Source organism: Gopherus flavomarginatus, chromosome 2 (genome assembly GCF_025201925.1).
Source record: "Gopherus flavomarginatus isolate rGopFla2 chromosome 2, rGopFla2.mat.asm, whole genome shotgun sequence".
Lineage (NCBI taxonomy): Eukaryota > Metazoa > Chordata > Testudines > Testudinidae > Gopherus > Gopherus flavomarginatus.
Genome location: NC_066618.1, coordinates 116,124,064 through 116,141,799, shown reverse-complemented (window position 1 = coordinate 116,141,799; position 17,736 = coordinate 116,124,064). Strand labels below are relative to the sequence as shown.

General features: G+C 39.6%; 1 protein-coding gene across 10 annotated transcripts in view; it reads right to left on the bottom strand.

The window, feature by feature from the left end:
- Positions 1 to 17,736, bottom strand: part of LOC127043697 (poly(rC)-binding protein 3-like) — a 751,631-nt gene that overhangs the window by 204,260 nt on the left and 529,635 nt on the right. The window contains exon 1 of one of the 10 annotated variants that reach the window (XM_050937756.1): positions 4,285 to 4,450. The exons of 8 other annotated variants lie outside the window; for them this stretch is intronic. The gene's annotated coding sequence lies outside the window, so the exon portion shown is untranslated. Of the gene's footprint in view, positions 1 to 2,789; positions 2,838 to 4,284; positions 4,451 to 17,736 lie in introns of those variants that run through there. One more of the 10 variants, XM_050937761.1, reaches the window with a different exon arrangement.

Here is a 17,736-nt window from a genome sequence, read left to right as displayed (position 1 = left end):
AGTGTCTAGGTACTTAAACACATTACAGTTTTTTCCCTTCAGACAGGGGTTCTGGAACTAGGGGTGCTGGGAGTGCGGCAGTACCCCTGGCTGGAAGCGGTTGCCATCCTATACAAGGTTTACAATTTTGCTCAATAGCTTTCAGAGCCTCCCCCACCTCAAACTATAAAAATTCTACCAGCGCCACTGCCCTCAGTTAAAGGTTAACATTAATAAATAAAACAAAACACAAAACAAAACAAGCCCTCATACTAGATGGATGTCTGTTACAAAGTATTTCTGCTGATTTTAATCCAAAAAAGGCTGGCTTTAGTGCTGGTATTTTTTAATTAAAATCCCCATCACCCAGGTCCCTTTTTGTCCTATGGAATATCTATCAATCAGGAAGAATTACAGCAGGATGTACCACTTGGCAGGAGGCCATTCTGTCCCCTTCACCAATCCTGCCACAAACTTTTTTTCTCCCCTCCTCCCTGCATTCATTAACTAAATGTACTGAATAAACCTTAACATCTCAACTAAATCCTATTGACCCTGGATTTGCTGCTTAATGCTAAAACCCAAGTGACCCATTTTTCTCCTGTTGATACTTCTATTACTGATGGCAGCCAGCACAGAAAAATATCCCAGTTACATTAAAATATTTAAGGAACAAAATTTACAAAACTCATTCAATCTTTCTGCTACTGTTCATGAACTTTACATAAGCTCTTGCTTCTTGCGTGGATTCATTCTTCCTTTGGTGCTTCATAAGCAACAAAGTGCAACTGTTGCTTAGCAAACGGAAGTGGCAAAACGCAGTTATTAATATGATAGATTTAGATTTAAAAAACAACATTGTCTTAAAAATTCTGTGCAACTATATTTCTGTGCATTCTACATGTTCCTGCCAGAAAGAGTTATTAGAATTTACAGCAAAATATAATTACTGAAATACTTTATTTTGATAGGAACTCACAGTGAATCTGCAGCACTAAAAACTGTTATTTTAGTTTATTTTTAGACATCACTGTGGTTTGTAATTAGTGCAGTTGCTATTTTTCGATGTTTATAATCATTTGCTTTGCTGTTTTCATATACGTAATAGAGACCTCTGAAGGTTATTCAGAATCTCACGCCTCCTAGTTGCAGAACCCTCCCCTTGCACCCACCTTGTAATTGTTACATCTGATCTGCCTCCCCCTCGGCTGCCAATCCCTCCGTCTGCTCTTGATGACTAGCATTCTGATGCTCACTTCCCAGCTCTGGATCTTTTATGCAATAATAGTCCAAAAAGAACCCACAGCTGACTTCCCTCCCAGCTACAGAAACCTCCCACAACAGCACTCAACAGCTCTTCATCCTGACCACCCTTAGCTGCCAAAACCTGTCATTACCCCTCACTCAGACTAGCACTCAACTTTCCTCCTACAACTTCTCACCAGTGTGTACTCAGGCCTAATATCCCTGCCCTTCCTCCCAGCTTCTGAAGACCTTCTTCTCCAAGCAAGTGTCCCATGTTCCCACAGCCACTTGGCCCCAGACATGTTCCCTGGTAGCTTTGGAAGCCTCCCACACTGTAGACACTGTCTTCTCTGCCATGATATGTGCAGCATGGAGGAAGCTTGCTGCCGTCTTTCCCTGCCATAAGAGTCTGGTCCTTAGGAAAGATGGAGGGCCTGATTCACTCCTGCGCTGCGCCATGTGAAGTCATTTATACAAGTGCGAGCAACTTGGGTACAAATCACTACCATTCAAGTACAGTAACTTTTTGTACCTAATTTTCAAGGGTGTGAATGACTACACCAAATGCAAGGTAACAGAATATGCCTCATAATTTGCAGGGGACACTGACAAAGTGTTCAAAACTTTATCTGTATATTATTCAACTACCAAGCCAGTGTTGTGAAATTTCATACTAAAAATATCAGCCAAATCAGTTCTAATTAATGTCAAACACAAATCCCCTCACAAAGGCCTAATGGTAAATGGAATTCTGAATAGCGTGGGCCCCATCCTAAAGCCCTGACTCAGTTTATAACTCAAATCCTTCTTCAGACAAATCTTTGTGGGCATAAGCACTGAGTCAAAAGGATCTAGCCCTAGGGCAATCAATAATGCACTTATATTAAAAATTATAAACTAACTGAAAGAAAATCAAATCTAGCATTCAGGGTATGAAACAGACATTATGCACTAAGAATATTACCAACATGACTACTGTGAGGCCATTTTAAAATAATGATGCTTTCTTATGCTACTATTTTTCTTGCTAATATCACTAGCGGTGCACTTGTTGGGGTTTTAGCTTCTTTAAAGTACAGAAAAAATATGTTCATTCACTTAAGAATAAACATTTAATACATTCACATGTCATTGCATTATCACCACATACAGTATGCTGAGTGTTAAAATACAGTTCTTGAGGGAACTACTAGCTATTGATTTTAACATTATGAAAAAGTTCATAATGTGATGAATAAGAGGTCAGTAATTACAGAGAACAGTATTGGTCCAGACAAGAAATGTATCCACCTGAATACTTATTTTATGACATAGTTGTGGATTGGGATGATAGATATACAGGGGATCTTTTTTCATAGTGCACCAGCTATACCAACTTGTAAAACTGCTATCGATATTCTTCATGTACCTTTACTAAAGATGTGTCATTACTCAACATGTTTTCATGTTTTTCTCTGACTAGATTTTTTTTAATACAACGGCTGCATCCCTAAAAGATTTTTAAAAAATACACTGCACGTATCCATCATAATGATCTATAAACCTTTTATTAGGCGTTTGCCTACCTTTGGTATGGCTGGTTCTTAGAATCCATTTTGAATAATCCAGTGACGGTGCTGGAACTTTGCACCAGGCATGGAGAAAAGCAGTGGACAAATGGATTACCAGTTACTTGACACCATTTTTCACTATTGTTTCACTTCTAAAAACTTCATATCAAGAAGGAAAGAAGCGAAATAGCTGGGTCTGACAATGGGCTAATTTTGTAATAACACAATTCATATTTCTTTTTTAAATTTGAAAGCATGCATGCACAGTGATTGAAATAATTTCCTGCTGCGACTTGATTTTGTTGAATGTAATTTTACACTAGAGCATTTGGCTATTAAATATTCAGTTAATACATATTGTAAAAAATGATAATTAGGAAATAGAGCAAATAATCTTCAGAAATATAAACATAGCAGTCATCATATGGATATATTTAAACAGAACAGGACTGTTTAAATATAAAGTATTAAAAATAATTCAGATCCTCAAGATGGTTATATGAAATTATATAACAGATGTGTCATATGAATTTATATGTAGTTAGCCGTAACTGTACAGTTTTTCCATCCTAAAAATATTTTGACTTTAAAAAAATCGAGACACCTAAGATGATTTTATTACCATTATTATAATTTTTTTGTTAATTTTCTGAATAATACTGAATTTTCCTTAAGTAAAAGAAATATGAAGCAAGAAGTTGTACTTTTTCTTTCTCTCTCTTGTGCAATGTACAGCATTAGACAATACAGTTGTTTACTTAGGTTCATTCATTAGTAAGGTAAAAAACCCCAAGACATTGGAATGAAATATTAAACATGTTCATGTAACTTCAAATGATGAAACCTCCCTACATGAGAAAATATTACAATTCACTTGATTTTTTACTGTAATGCCAGTTTACAGCATGTCAAAAACTTCTTAGCCTCAGCCTTTCTAATTGTACCACTACAGCTTGTGGTTTTCATAGTGAATAGCTTGCTCTTGCCTTTCCCCATTTCACATAAAACTTACAGCAAACTATTATTGGCGGGGGGTGGGGGGTGTCTAAATGATGTTAAAGCATTTAAATCCTCAAGCTGCAGACTCAGGCTGAGTTACTCACCAAAATGAAGTGCACATATTTCCAGTGACAATCCCTAATACATATTTTAATGTAGCACACTTGTCCAGATGATAAGCCACACATATAAAAACATCTCCATACGAAATCACTTTTAAAGCAAATTGTTAGTTTAAATCTTTTAAAGATTTGCCCATTGTTAGGCTGCCCTAGCCATTCGGATGTCACCAGTAATAGTCAGCTAGATAAACAAAACTCTGATGAGAACCATAATGCATATGGGACAGCAAATAGAGCAAGCTGAGTTCCGTCTTCAGGCTTCAAAGAAATGTGTCCTTCAATTGCAATCTAACTCCTGAAAATAACATACCATTTCTAATACTAAAGATTTTCAGCTAAAACCCTCTACATCATCTGAACAAATAAATCTGACTGGTAGAAGTACTGACCTGCTGAGCTGCTCTCAAAGCCCGCACTTCAAATGCAAAGCTCAGCCAGACTTTCCGAACAATTTCCTTCTGCACAGTTATAGTGAGTGTGGTCCCTCTATTTGTCTTCTGATTCCAAGGGTGGACAGATGGCCGGGAGCCCTGAGCCCTACTGGAATGAGGCAAAGCTTTGCTTTTTTTTTTTTTCCCCCTCCCTCTCCTCTCCCCTGGCTTAGCCCCTGGCAGATAAGCCAGAGTCAGGCACAGTGAGCTCACCACACCCCTCCACCAATCATTTCAATTAGTGCCACATGAGAGGAGCTTCTGCCCAAAATCTGCTTAAGAAAGGGCCAGAGGGCAGGGCAATCTCCTTTGCTCAACAATGACCAGAAGCTGCTATAAATATCCAAACAAAAGCACTGTCAAGGCCAGGAATGTCACGTTCTAATGTGATAAAATTGTAAAGACTCTCAGTGTACAGCACGAGTACAGAGAAATAAATGCACAGAGATTAAAAACAAAACCCACCAAAGCATAGGACATATCAACATGCTGTCGAAGTTATACATTTCTAGTTATAGATTGCTATGCCTCCGTTAGTTTTCTTGTGTAGGTACTATACAACTCTATGGGGCATCATCTGTGGCCCCATCTTCCATAGTTACAGTTGGTCTTGTCATGTCAAAAATGACAGGTTTTCCAGATCTTGAGCATATTAATAAGAGAGTCACCTACATAAAGTTATTACTGCGCTAATAAATTACATATACTGCTGTATGTTTGCTCCCAGGATTCAGGGCCTGAGTCTCATCCCACTTTCACCAGTGTAACTCCACTAGTGACCAGATGTCCCGGTTTTATAGGGACAGTCCTGATTTTTGGGTCTTTTTCTTATATAGGCTCCTATTACCCCCACCCCCGTCCCGATTTTTCACACTTGCTGTCTGGTCACTCTAAACTCTACTGACTTCACTGCCACACTAGAGCTACACCAAGATCAGATTCTGGCCTTAGGTTTTTAACTATATTGCTGGATAACTGGATTTAAAACCAAATTACAGATTACAAAAAGAGATTTAGCAAAGTGGCTCACTATACAGTGACCAGACCTAAAGCACGTACGTTACTTTGCAAACATCCAGTTCCCATTGTGGCTGATGACAGCTGCTTGCTACAAGTTGCTGGGCAATGCTTGCTGTGCTGAGGGGAGGGGAGGAAAAGGGAGTGGTTTCAATTGCATTCTACGACTTGTAAACCCAGCAGTGCCTGAAGGATAGCAATTTCCAGCCTGTTGATGGTAGGATGACAATAGCTAGGTTAATCTGAGGGGACGTGTGTAGTAACAATTCCCTATTTCCTACCACAGATACTCCTAAATGTGAAAAATGTTTAAAGGGTGATCAGGTGGGTGATCTATTTATCTCTCTCTCCATCTACCATGTCAGTGTATTCATACATCTGTGCACAGTACGTAATTCTATAATTTACACACTAACATAAAGCCCTGGCATGATACTAGAGCAGGGATAAAAACTATTTGAAAAGATTCCTGCATTGCTGTGATAAACTATTGTGCACCAAATTTCTGTTGGAAGCAAATGGAAAACATATTATTCCCAGGTACTACATTGCACATAGTTGCATGTACGTCCACAATGAAAAGTGCTTCTTTTTATTAAAATGCTCAGTATGTGGGTCTGAGATGCTTTACTTGTTATGGTTATCATCCAAGATGGATGTCTTAGGTTATTTTTTTTTTAAATAGACTCAAAGGGCTTGTCTAAACGGCGGCAGTAGTGCACTTTGCAGAGATATGATTTCTAAAGTGTATTGCACATTAATTGGTCCATGAAGACCCTTCTGGTGTGCTTTAACGTAGTATCATTTGAAACATCTATGTTAAACTCATTAGGGAACCCTTAGTACGCACCAGCAAGGGTCTGGTGCATTTCTCCACCATGCAGACAAGCCATAAGAAATTGGGGGTAGTGCACTGAGCACAGTCATAGGCGCCAATTCTGTGGGAGCTCTGGGGCTGGAGTGAGGGCGAGGCCTGGTGGAAGGGGCAGATCAGGGGCGGGAAGTGGCAGAGTGGAAGTGGGAGGGCCTTGGGTAGAACACGAGTGGAACACCCTTCAGGAAAAATAGAAGTCAGAGCCTATGTGCATAGTGGTGGATGAACTTTTAGGTTTGATTCAAGAAATACATCTAAAAAGCTTGAGATTTAGATAAATCTTTTACAAAATCCTTTGATCAATGGGGAGGAATTCGTAGCGAATCTGAGAGTGAAAGGCAATTTGGGTGACAGTGACCATGAAATGATAGATTTCACGATTCTAAGGAAAGGAAAGGAGTGAGAGCAAAGAATAAGAACAATGTACTTCAAAAAAGCAGACTTGACAAACTCAGAGAACTGGTAGTATCATGGTACAATTCCCCAGTCTGAACCTTAGCGTCCAAAAGATGGGGTACCAGCATGAATTTCTCTAAGCTCAATTACCAGCTTAGAACCTGTAGTGCTGCCACCAACCAGGAATTCCAGTGCCTGGTACACTCTGGTCCCCACAAAACCTTGCCCGGGGACCCCCAAGACCCAGACCCTCTGGATCTTAACACAAGGAAAGTAAACCCTTTCCCTCACCGTTGCCTCTCCCAGGCTTCCCCTCCCTGGGTTACCCTGGAAGATCACTGTGTGATTCAAACTCCTTGAATCACAAAACAGAGAGGACAATTCACCTTCCCCCCTCTTTCTCTTTCCCCCTCCCAGACTCTCCCTGAGAGAAAGTAATCCTGGCACAGAGAGAAATCAGCCTCTCTCTCCCTCTTCCCTCCTTTCTCCCCACCAATTCCCTGGTGAATCCAGACCCAGTCCCCTGGGATCTCACCGGAATAAAAAAACAATTAGGTTCTTAAACAAGAAAAACTTTTAATTAAAGAAAGAAAAAACAGTAAAAATTATCTTTGTAAATTTAAAAATAATGGAATAGGTACAGGATCTTTCAGCTATAGACACTGGGAATACCCTCCCAGCCTAAGTATACAAGTACAAATTAAAATCTTTTCAGCAAAATACCAATTTGAACTCTTTTCAGCCAAATACACATTTGAACTTCTTCCAACCAAATACGCATTTGCAAATAAAGAAAACAAACATAAACCTAACTCGCCTTATCACCTAGTACTTACTAATTTGAATCTATAAGAACCTGTGTCAGGGAGATTGGAGAGAAACCTGGTTGCACGTCTGGTCACTCTCAGAACCCAGAGAGAACAACCAAATTCTAACAGCACACACAGAAACTTCCCTCCTTCAAGATTTGAAAGTATCCTGTCCTCTGATTGGTCCTCTGGTCAGGTGACAGCCAGGCTCACTGTTCTTGTTAGTCCTTTCCAGGCAAAGAGATATGAAGCACTTCTGTTCTATTAACTCTTACTTATCTGTTTATGACAGGTAGGGAAGGTCCTCTGGGAAGAAAATCTAAGGAATAAAGAAGTTCAGGAGAGTTGCCAGTTCCTCACAGAGACAATATTAAAAGGCACAACTACAAACTATTCCAAACGCAAAGGAAAGACAGGAAGAATAGTAAGAGGCCAATATGGCTCCATCAGGAGCTCTTTAATTACCTGAAAATCAAAAAGGAATCTTACAAAAAGTGGAAACATGATCAAATTGATAAGGAGTACAAAAGAACAGCACAAGTATGTAGGGACAAAATTGGAAAGGCTAAGGAACCGTGAGTTACACCTAGCAAGGGACATAAAAGTCAATAAGAAGAGGTTCTTTAAATACATTAGGAGAAAGAGACAAATGAAAGAAAGCATCGGTCCTCTACTAAGAGGAGAAGGAGAGTTAATAACTAATGACATCAAGAAAGCTAAGATGCTTAATGCCTATTTTGCTTCAGTCTTCACTAAACAAACGTTAATGATGACCAGATATTCAACATAATTAATATTAACAATTGGGGGAAGGAATGCAAGCCAAAATAGGGAAAGAACAAGTTAAAGAATATTTAGATAAATTAGATGCATTCAAAGTGGCAGACCCTGATTAAATTCATCCCACGGTACTTAAGGAACTAACTGAAGCAATCTCAGAGCCATTAGCAATTATCTTTGAGAACTCCTGGAGGATGGGAGAGGTCCCAGAAGACAGGGAAAGGGCAAACATAGTACCTATCTTTAATAGGTACTTTATCTTTTAATACCTGGAAAGATACTGAAGCAAATTATTAAACAATCAATTTGTAAGCACCTGGAGGATAATAGGGTTATAAGGAATAATCAGCATGGATTTGTCAAGAACAAATCATGCCAAACCAGCTTAATTTCCTTTTTTAATAGGGTTACTGACCTAGTGGATAAAAGGAAGCAGTAGACATGATATACCTTGATTTTAGGAAGGCTTTGACAGAGTTCCGCATGACACTCTCATAAGCAAATTAGGGAAATGTGGTCTAGATTAAATTATTATAAAGTGGGTGCACAACTGGTTGAAAGACTGCATTCAGAGTAGTTATCAATGGTTTGCTGTCAGATTGGGAGAGTGTATCTGTTGGGTTCCCGCAGGGTCAGTGTTGGGTCCAGTACTATTCAATATTTTCACTAATGACTTGGATAATGGAGTAGAGATTATGCTTGTAAACTTTGCAGATGACACCAACCTGGGAAGGGCTGCAAGTACTTTGGAGGACAGTTTTAATTCAAAATGACCTTGACAAATTGGAGAACTGGTCTGAATTCAATAAAGACAAGTAATTCCCTTGGGAAGGGAAAACCAAATGCATAACTACAAAATGAGGAATAATTGTCTAGGTAGTAGTACTGCTGAAAAGGATCTGAGGACCAGAAACTGAGTATAATTGGTTGATGTGATGCAGCTGCCAAAAAGGCTAATATGATTCTGGGGTGTATTAACAGTAGTGTTGTATATAATAAGACACAGGAGGTAACTGTTCTATTGTTGCTGATGAGGTGTCAGTTGAAGTACCATGTCCAATTCTAGGCACCGCACTTTAGGAAAGATGTAGACAAACAGTCCAGAGGACAGCATCAAAAATGACCCATGAGGAAAGGTTAAAAACTGGGCATGTTTAGTTTCTAGAAAAGATGACTGAGGGGGACTCGATAACAGTCTTCCAATATGTTAAGGGCTGTTATAAAAAGAATGGTGATCCATTACTCTACATGTCCACTGAAGGCAGGACAAGAAGTAATGGGCTTAACCTTCAGCAAGGGAGATTTAGGTTAGATATAAGGAAAAACATTTCTAACTCAAAGGGTAGTTAAACTCTGGAATAGGCTTCCAAGGGAGGTCATGGAGTCCCCTTCATTGGGAGCTTTTTAAAACAAGTTGGACAAACATCTGTCAGGTATGGTCTACGTTTAGTTGGCCCTGCCACAGTACAGGGGGCTGGACTTGACATCTTGAGATCCCTTCCAGCCCTATATTTCTATGAGAAAATCATGAGACAATCCTGTAAGGACAGAGCTGCTTGCCAGATTTCCAGTTTTTGCAGGGTCGGAAAACCATTGTTATTTGTTTAATGAAGGCTCATGCAAAAGCATAACAATAAAAACAGTGCTATGTAAGTATCTTTGGGCCAAGTCCTAAAGTCCTTATCCAGGCAAAACTCTTGTTGAGTTACTAAGAACCGAACAAAAGCTTTGTACAAGTAAAAACCTTTACTTCAGTGGTAACTGCTGAACAATTTTAAATAACGAGTTTACATGGGAAAACAATGATCTATCTAGAGTGCTGCACAGTTTTGAACACTACTAACTTGGTAAGAGGATAGCAATAAGTCCAATACAAATATTAATCTAACAGAGTGAAATAGGCTGAGACAACAGTGACATACATGCTATAAAACTTTAGATAGACAGACGGAACAAAGACATGACAATTAAAAAAGGTCACTAATTTTTTTTCCAACTTCCAAAGCAGGTTCCTTCTCAAACTGTCAGTAACAGTTTTGTTTGGACCTTACTGTTTTACAAACTGCTTCTCCCATCCATTTTTGCAAACTGTGTATAAAAGTGATGGAGAAATCTTTCTATGTCCTTCAAAGGATGCTAAAAATACACAGTGAGGAAAACTGCACCTGTGGAAACGTGCACCAGCATGGTACAGGTACTCTCTTTAGTAAGCTTGAACGTACTGAAGACAGTGTGCTTTATAGACCCAACTGCAGGACCTGTAGATGAATCTGACAAAGACATCATGGATATAAATCATATACTCATCAGAAATATCCCAAAAAGGAGCTTTATATAGGAAAGTTACTGTTCAGTGTGCTGTGCATCTACATTTTAAAAATGTTGATAAAAATCTGCTGCCAATAGAGTAGCGGTTGGGTTTCCTGTTTTACATATAATTATTGCTATTATTCCCTGAGAGCTTCTCTGTTTAACTCATGACCCTGATTGCAACTTGGAATAGATGTATTAGAATTCAAAGTTTGACATAATGAGCTCTGAGAGGAAACAAACCTATATATGGAAAGCTATCCTTAAGCATCAGTTGAAGTTTTCCCTAAAACACTGTTTTATTTGATAAGTGAAAAGTGACAACACCACCAAATCATGTAGTATTAATGCTCTTTTCTTTCACACCTCCCTGATCTTGGAAAAAAATGGATTATGCTATTTCTTTGTCTGAATAAAATGTTGCAGTTCCGGAGATAAAGACGTATTCAGTTGAGCAATTAAATAGCTAAATAAATGAATCAGCAGAGCAGAAGTGGCAGATTTAATTACTGCTTAGAGCTAGGAAGAGGAACTAATTATGGGGTTCATGAACCACATGCCACCCTTCGCTTTAACCACGTGCTTTGATTCTTTTGGATCAAGCTCAGCAAATACAGCAGCAACATGCACCAGAATAAAAACTATTCAAACTTTGAAAATGAAGTCTAATCTTTGTCTAAAGCACAAGCATATTCAGTACTCTGTTTTAATGGCCTATGTTCAGTTGAACAGATAAATCAGTAGACAGTTCGAGCAAGCTTCTGTTGAATGGGCAGAGCTTTAAAAAGCATAGTTCTCCAAAAACCAAGGATAATCAAGTTCACTGGATATGAACAGCATGAAGGTTGCAACACAAAACCGCACATGCATGGCAATTAAGGCATAAAGCATATTTATGCATTAAGTAAGCAATTAAAGGCCCTGTTCAGTAGAAAGTGACCACAGTTTGAAAACTGCAAAAGCCCTGGGAGGTTGTTGGTCCTAGTTCTAGAGAAGGCACCTATTCTATAGGTCTTTTTGCCATGACAAGCCATAAGACAATTTCTTAAAAGTCACCTTTTTCTTGTGGTCTAATTGTATGATTATCTTTGCTCTTTTCTTGTAGTGCTGATGCAAATGGTAGTTAACCTGAGTGTTAAGCCCATTCTCCTGCAGGACTGCATTTGAACAGGGAAGAGGACAGGAAGGCATGGCATTGGTTATCTTCAAGGTGTTCAATGGGCTAGGCCCAGATATCTAGAAGACTACACCTAAAATTGTGGGATGAGGACCAGGGTCAACAGCTGCACTCCTTAGGCACAATGGAACTTTCTCAGACTAAAGCTTTTTTGTGCAGGAGACAGGGCTTTCTTGGGAGTCGATCTATGACTGTGGAACAAACTCACACAGAAACCAAGGACCATCAAAAACCTCATCATCTTCTGCTTTAAGGGCAAGGGATACTACTTCAATCTGGCCTTCTCTAATATAAGCATATAGCAACATGTACGTATTTATTAAAAAAAAAAACAAACCTGCCAGAACATTCCACTGCACACAATTCTCTATCTGGGGAGAGGATAAGAGGGAACAAATCACATATGCCAGACATTAATCATGTCGCTTAATGCACTCCTGGAAGGCCCTCATGGTGATTAGGGCAGTAGAAGAACCTCTATAGAACAGAATAGTGGTCATTTTCTATGAATCACCCAGGGTATTTTTTATACATTTTTTAAAATAATAAGTTGAGGTGAGAGGGAAGGACTCCCTCATTGGCCAATTGTTTCCCAAAAATTCTCAGCTTCTGAAGGCCACTTTAGTGCCTTTTCATAATTGACAGATTTCTTCCTGGGGTCAGTGACTACCCATTTGCTTCCCCACAAATACTGCAGAGGAGAGAGGCAAGTGACTCCCTCATATTGACCTCAAGAACAGATCTTCTGTCTGGGGGAAGAGCCCAAAATTAATATTCATCCATGGCCTCTTACACATTCCTCCCCACTGACTGCAGTTTGATCAGAATAAAAATAATCCTCCTGCATGTCAGAGGTGTAGGCCAGTGCTTCTCAAAGTGGTGGTCCGCAGACCGGTGCCGGTCCGCGAGCCATCGGCAGCCGGTCCGCAGCGAGTTTCCTCATAAGAGTGTCGAATAGGATAATAATATGGCACCAGTCCCTGGCACATTGGGAAAAAAAATAGCTGGTCCCCCACATCAGATAGCTTGAAAAGCACTAGTGTAGGCTACTCCTTGGAGGATCTCAATGTCATTATCATACAAAGCTAATGTGTTCGCTTTGCTGGCCTGAAATTCCTGAGGCAGCCAGCACAAGGCCTACCGCATCAACAAAATCTCAAATAAACTCAATTTTGAGAAGTGGTACATAGGCCGTAGTGCTGGCCCTTTAGATGGGGTGAATTTCAGTCTGCAGAAGGACACTGTGTCAGCAGGAAAACAGACACACGCTGGCTCCAAGATGAGGTAAAGATAGGGAAGTTTTTTACTGGGGTATAATTCTCACAGAGAGAGAGAGACTCCCTGCCTGGCTCATTGCTGGCTCTGAAGGAACAGCCTTTACACCAAGTGAGGCACATAGAAAGGTCACAGAGGAGTCAGGCTCCAAAAGAGACAGACCCCTCAAACAGAATGTACAGACAGACTATCGCTACAAAGGACAATGGCTATTGTCCATTTCATAAGAGCTTAAAAGAGCAAAATATCTTCTGAGAAGAATGATTAGCCTCTAACTCCAAGGAGCAGAGTCAGGCCCAGAAGTTATTTTTGCCTGTTAGCGTTAAGGTAACAGCTGATTTTTCCTGACTGTAGAGAAGCATACGAGTTTGTCTCAATTATATTTGAATATTGGGTTAGCTTGTTTGTAAAGATCTACAAAAGAAGTGACTAACTGTGCTAGTGGGTGTAAGAAGGTGTTGCTGGTTGACTGGTACGAAGAATAAATTACTGTGTTTTTGGTAAAAGGTTTAAATAATGTATTTATTCACTGCTAGCTACAGAGCTAAAAATAATTCAAAATCAGTCATCATTCTCTCCTTTCAGAGTTCAAAGGAGAGATGCTTTTTGCCCTTAATATTCTACTTTCCTAATATTTCAAATACATAAATATTGTTAAGCTGGAGGTTGGGTAAAACCTTGTAAAGCTCATGGGTATAATGGATGCCTTTTTTTGGTCAGAATAAATGTAAAGAACAATTACGCTCCTTTATGGAATAGACAGGTGAAAAAATAGGAGCCACTGCTCAAAACGCAGGCTCCCATGCAAGGCAGAAGTAGGTACTGAGAGATTTTCCCTGGAGTCTGAATGCAAATATAGGGGGCTGGGTGCTGCTGGATGGAGCTATGTATGTGTGAAAGCAGCAACAGAAACACCCCAGAAGATCACAGAAAAGGCAGCAAGGAAGCCTGACAGCCAGTCAAAAGAGCACTTGTAGTGTGGCCCTGAGAAAAAGCTAAGAGACAGAGCCTTTGGGTAGAGTGTTGGTTGGAAAGAGGTTTGGAACTGTGATAAAAGAAAGCTGTGTGATGTTTGATTCCTACTTTGTTTAGGGAAAGAGCACTTTGTGTACATTCTTTGTAAATAAACAGGATTACATCAGAGATATATGACTATCATCAATTTCTCCTCTTAATGGAAATAGCCTGCAAGACCCCAAATATTGGCTAACTGCTTGGGTCAAAAGGGGGAAAATATTGTAGTTTTTATTTATTATATAGATATGCAAAGTAGCTACATAAAAATGAGGAACAGTTGTTGGAGAAATACTGTCAGCTTTCAGAAAGATTAAAAAGCTCTAGTGAAGGTTTAGAAAACAAAATGCTGATCGCGTTCATCTGTATTTTGAAACAAAAAAATTAGCATAGCTCACACAAAATGTAGACCAAGGACACTAGCTGCATTTCTGAATATGAATAATAGCACAATACTATTCATCACTGAAGACTATTACAGTTAAGTATGCCTTTTATAGTCTAGCTTCCGTAAAGCAAAATGTTTTTCTGCTCAACCAGTTCTCCTGCTGGAAAGATAGAGTTCAACGTAAATTTGGATCTTCTGTATTCCTAAAACTTCAGCAAGAATTGTTTTCAGCAGTTACAGCGACTCTGACGAGGGCCATGTGGCTTTTAAAAAACCCTAAGCATATGAAAGAAATCCCTCTCAAGTCAATTTTAATTCCTTCACCAGAGAAATCAATATAATCTCATTCTCAGGAAAAGAAGATATCTTGCCTAAAATGATCACATCTTTTAATATGCTGTATACATTCTGCTCTTTAATTCCTCTATGGGAGAGTAGGAATGTAAAGAAATTCTTGATGCAAAGGCCGGTGGCAGACAGTTCAATATGCTGTTGCAATGAGAGAGCTATCATTGTGCCACTGCAGAGTTTGACTTGTGTGTGATCAGGAAGCTACTGAAGAATTGCAGAGTTAATACATCTAAAAATAGGAAAAGCTTTGAAGTTTATATTGGCAGTTTCTCCTTGTACAGTACCATCAAAACACACATTGTATTGATGTCAGCAGGCAATACGTGAATTTAGGTAAATATTGGAGTTTCAAGTCAGAGCTATACAAATCTTACAAAGCTACTTTTCTTGGAATATTCTTTGACAAATCAGAGAACACATTGGGCCAGATTCACTGGCATAGGTGCAGCCACAGGAAAAAACTGACAGTAGGAGACCAGGAAAGAGAATTCTGTTCAACATGAGAGAGAGAAAATCAGGAAAAGGATACCCAGCCAAGTCTGGCCCTAGGTGAATTTTTATCTCCAATCCCACAGCATATTTTATTATATTCCTTTAAAAATGTTTTGAACATTATAGAGAGGAAAATTACTCCAGCGATTAGCCAATAGATTGGGGTTCAATTCCCTACAGTACCACAGACTTCCTGAGCAACCTGGGGCAAGCCTCCGTCTTTCTGTGCCTCGGTTCCCCATCTGTAAAATAGGGATGACAGTACGTCCCTACCTGCCAGGGGTGATGTGAGGGTAAATATATTAAAGTCTGTGAGGTGCTCATACACTCTGGAGCACATAACCTGAGACTTGGAGAATTTTTCCCTTCTTCAAAGGGATAGGTCCACAGAGCCTCAGTGTGGGTTGTCATTCATCTGTAGCTGTAGAGGGCAGAATTAAAGCTGATTGGATGGCTGATGAGGGACTAGCCTCCAACCCCTCAGTTACAAGGTGCTCCAGAAGCTAGCCCCTCTGACTGTGAAACAAAAAAAGAATCTCTTATGCTGCATCAGCACCTTGGAAAAACACAGTCAACAAGAAACATCATAATCCATTAGAAAGGTTTTAACTCCTGCAGAGCAGAGAACTTCACCATAATGAAAGAGATCTCCCTTGTATTCTCAGGGAGGGCTGGATCTGTGGTTCTATTCCTTTAAGGATGAGGAAGTTTTCAGGTATGCAACCACAAATCCTCAGTGTGGGATTTTCTCAGAAATGACAAAAATCCTAGGGAGGGAATAAATTAACATCACAGAGAGAAAGGATTCCCTTATGCCAAGGAATTGCCACAGCATGCAGGACCCACCTACCAAAGACTCAATCGGCTGAAGACTATCTACCTTGTAAAACTTGGTAAATGTATGCAGGGATGACCAAGTTGCAGCTTTACAGATTTCTTTGTGAGGGGCCTGCTGTTTTTCAGTGCATGATGCCACCACTGCTTGGGCTGAGTGATCTCTTGTACCCAATGGAGGATTAAGTCCTTTTGTTCTATATGCCTCAGCAATGTACCAGCATATTCACTGTGAGACTGATGATTTAAGGTGCCTTAGAACATCTTTTCCTTCACTGAAATAACACCAGCAAGGCTACTCTTTTTCTCAAGCTCTCAGCTCCTTTCAGACAAATCTCGAAGGCTTGCCTTAGTCCAACAAATACCACAGTGTCTCCTTTGGGTGAGAAGGATGTGGACAAAAAGAAGGCAATGACGTCTCTTGTCAATGAAAAAAAAATCAAATTTAATTTTGGAATAAAGCTAGGATCTGTTTATGAAATCACTGTACATTTGTGGAAGACGCAGCAGGATGTAAGAGTTGATGGAGTTCCCAACACAGATACCCTTCTTGCTGAGGTGACAGTGATTAAAAACAAGTCATTTTGATAGGTTGTACAATGAATCTGATTCCATAGATTCAAAGGGCGCCTGCATTAAGGCATTGAGCACAATGTTCAAATCCAGAGATGGAGCTCAATGTACCTCAGGAAGACACTATAACTGAACTGCTGAAATGAAGCAATGTAAGTCCTTTTTGGTGGGAAATGGAAGACTTTCTGGATACACTCAAAATTACTGGCAGTGAAGAAACATGCATTTTTAAGGTATTACACTGCACCCTGAGATCAAAGTCATCTTGTAAAAATTCCAGAATATGGGACACTTTTGCATCATGATGCTGAATAGGTCTCCTTCTGCATGAAAACTCTGAATTTAGACCAAATCCTTCAGTAAGACCTGTTGATTTTCTCCTAGAAAACAAAGTTGTCATAAAACTAGCAGAGTAACAGTTTTTGTTTTAGAAATCTCCTTTCATATGCCAAAATGGAAGGATTATATACAGGTAGGATGATTACCATATAGAGTAGCCTAGGCTGAATATTCATTTTTATTGTATACCTCTACCCAGATATAACGCTGTCCTCAGGAGCCAAAAAATCTTACTGCGTTATAGGTGAAACCGCGTTATATCGAACTTGCTTTGATCCACCGGAGCACGCACCCCCCCTCCCCCAGCACTGCTTTACTGCATTATATCTGAATTCGTGTTATATCGGGATTTCCAATAGATCCAACTTTCCCCTATTAATTTTGTAACCAGATATTACTCTGAATTTTTGAATTAGTGATGGGAGGGCTGTGGGTTCCAGTTTGGATATATATAAAAAGGCATCATCAGCATATAACATCAATTTATAGTCCATGGAGCCAAGCTGTATACCTTGGATATCTGGATGGAGCTCAGATAGCTATTTCCGAGGCCTTAAGATCCAAATAAAAAAGTAATGGAGACTGAAGGTATCTGAGGTCACAATGTTGCTCATGATGTGAGAGGTTGGATGAGAACATAATAGTTAGATAAAGGAACTAAATATAGGTCCAAATCCAAATTTCTGTAGGGTGCAAAACATGTATCACCAGCCCACTCAAAGCCATTTCTAAGATTACCACTCTGTACGGCTAAATTTAGTGCCTTGCACGGCTGCTATTC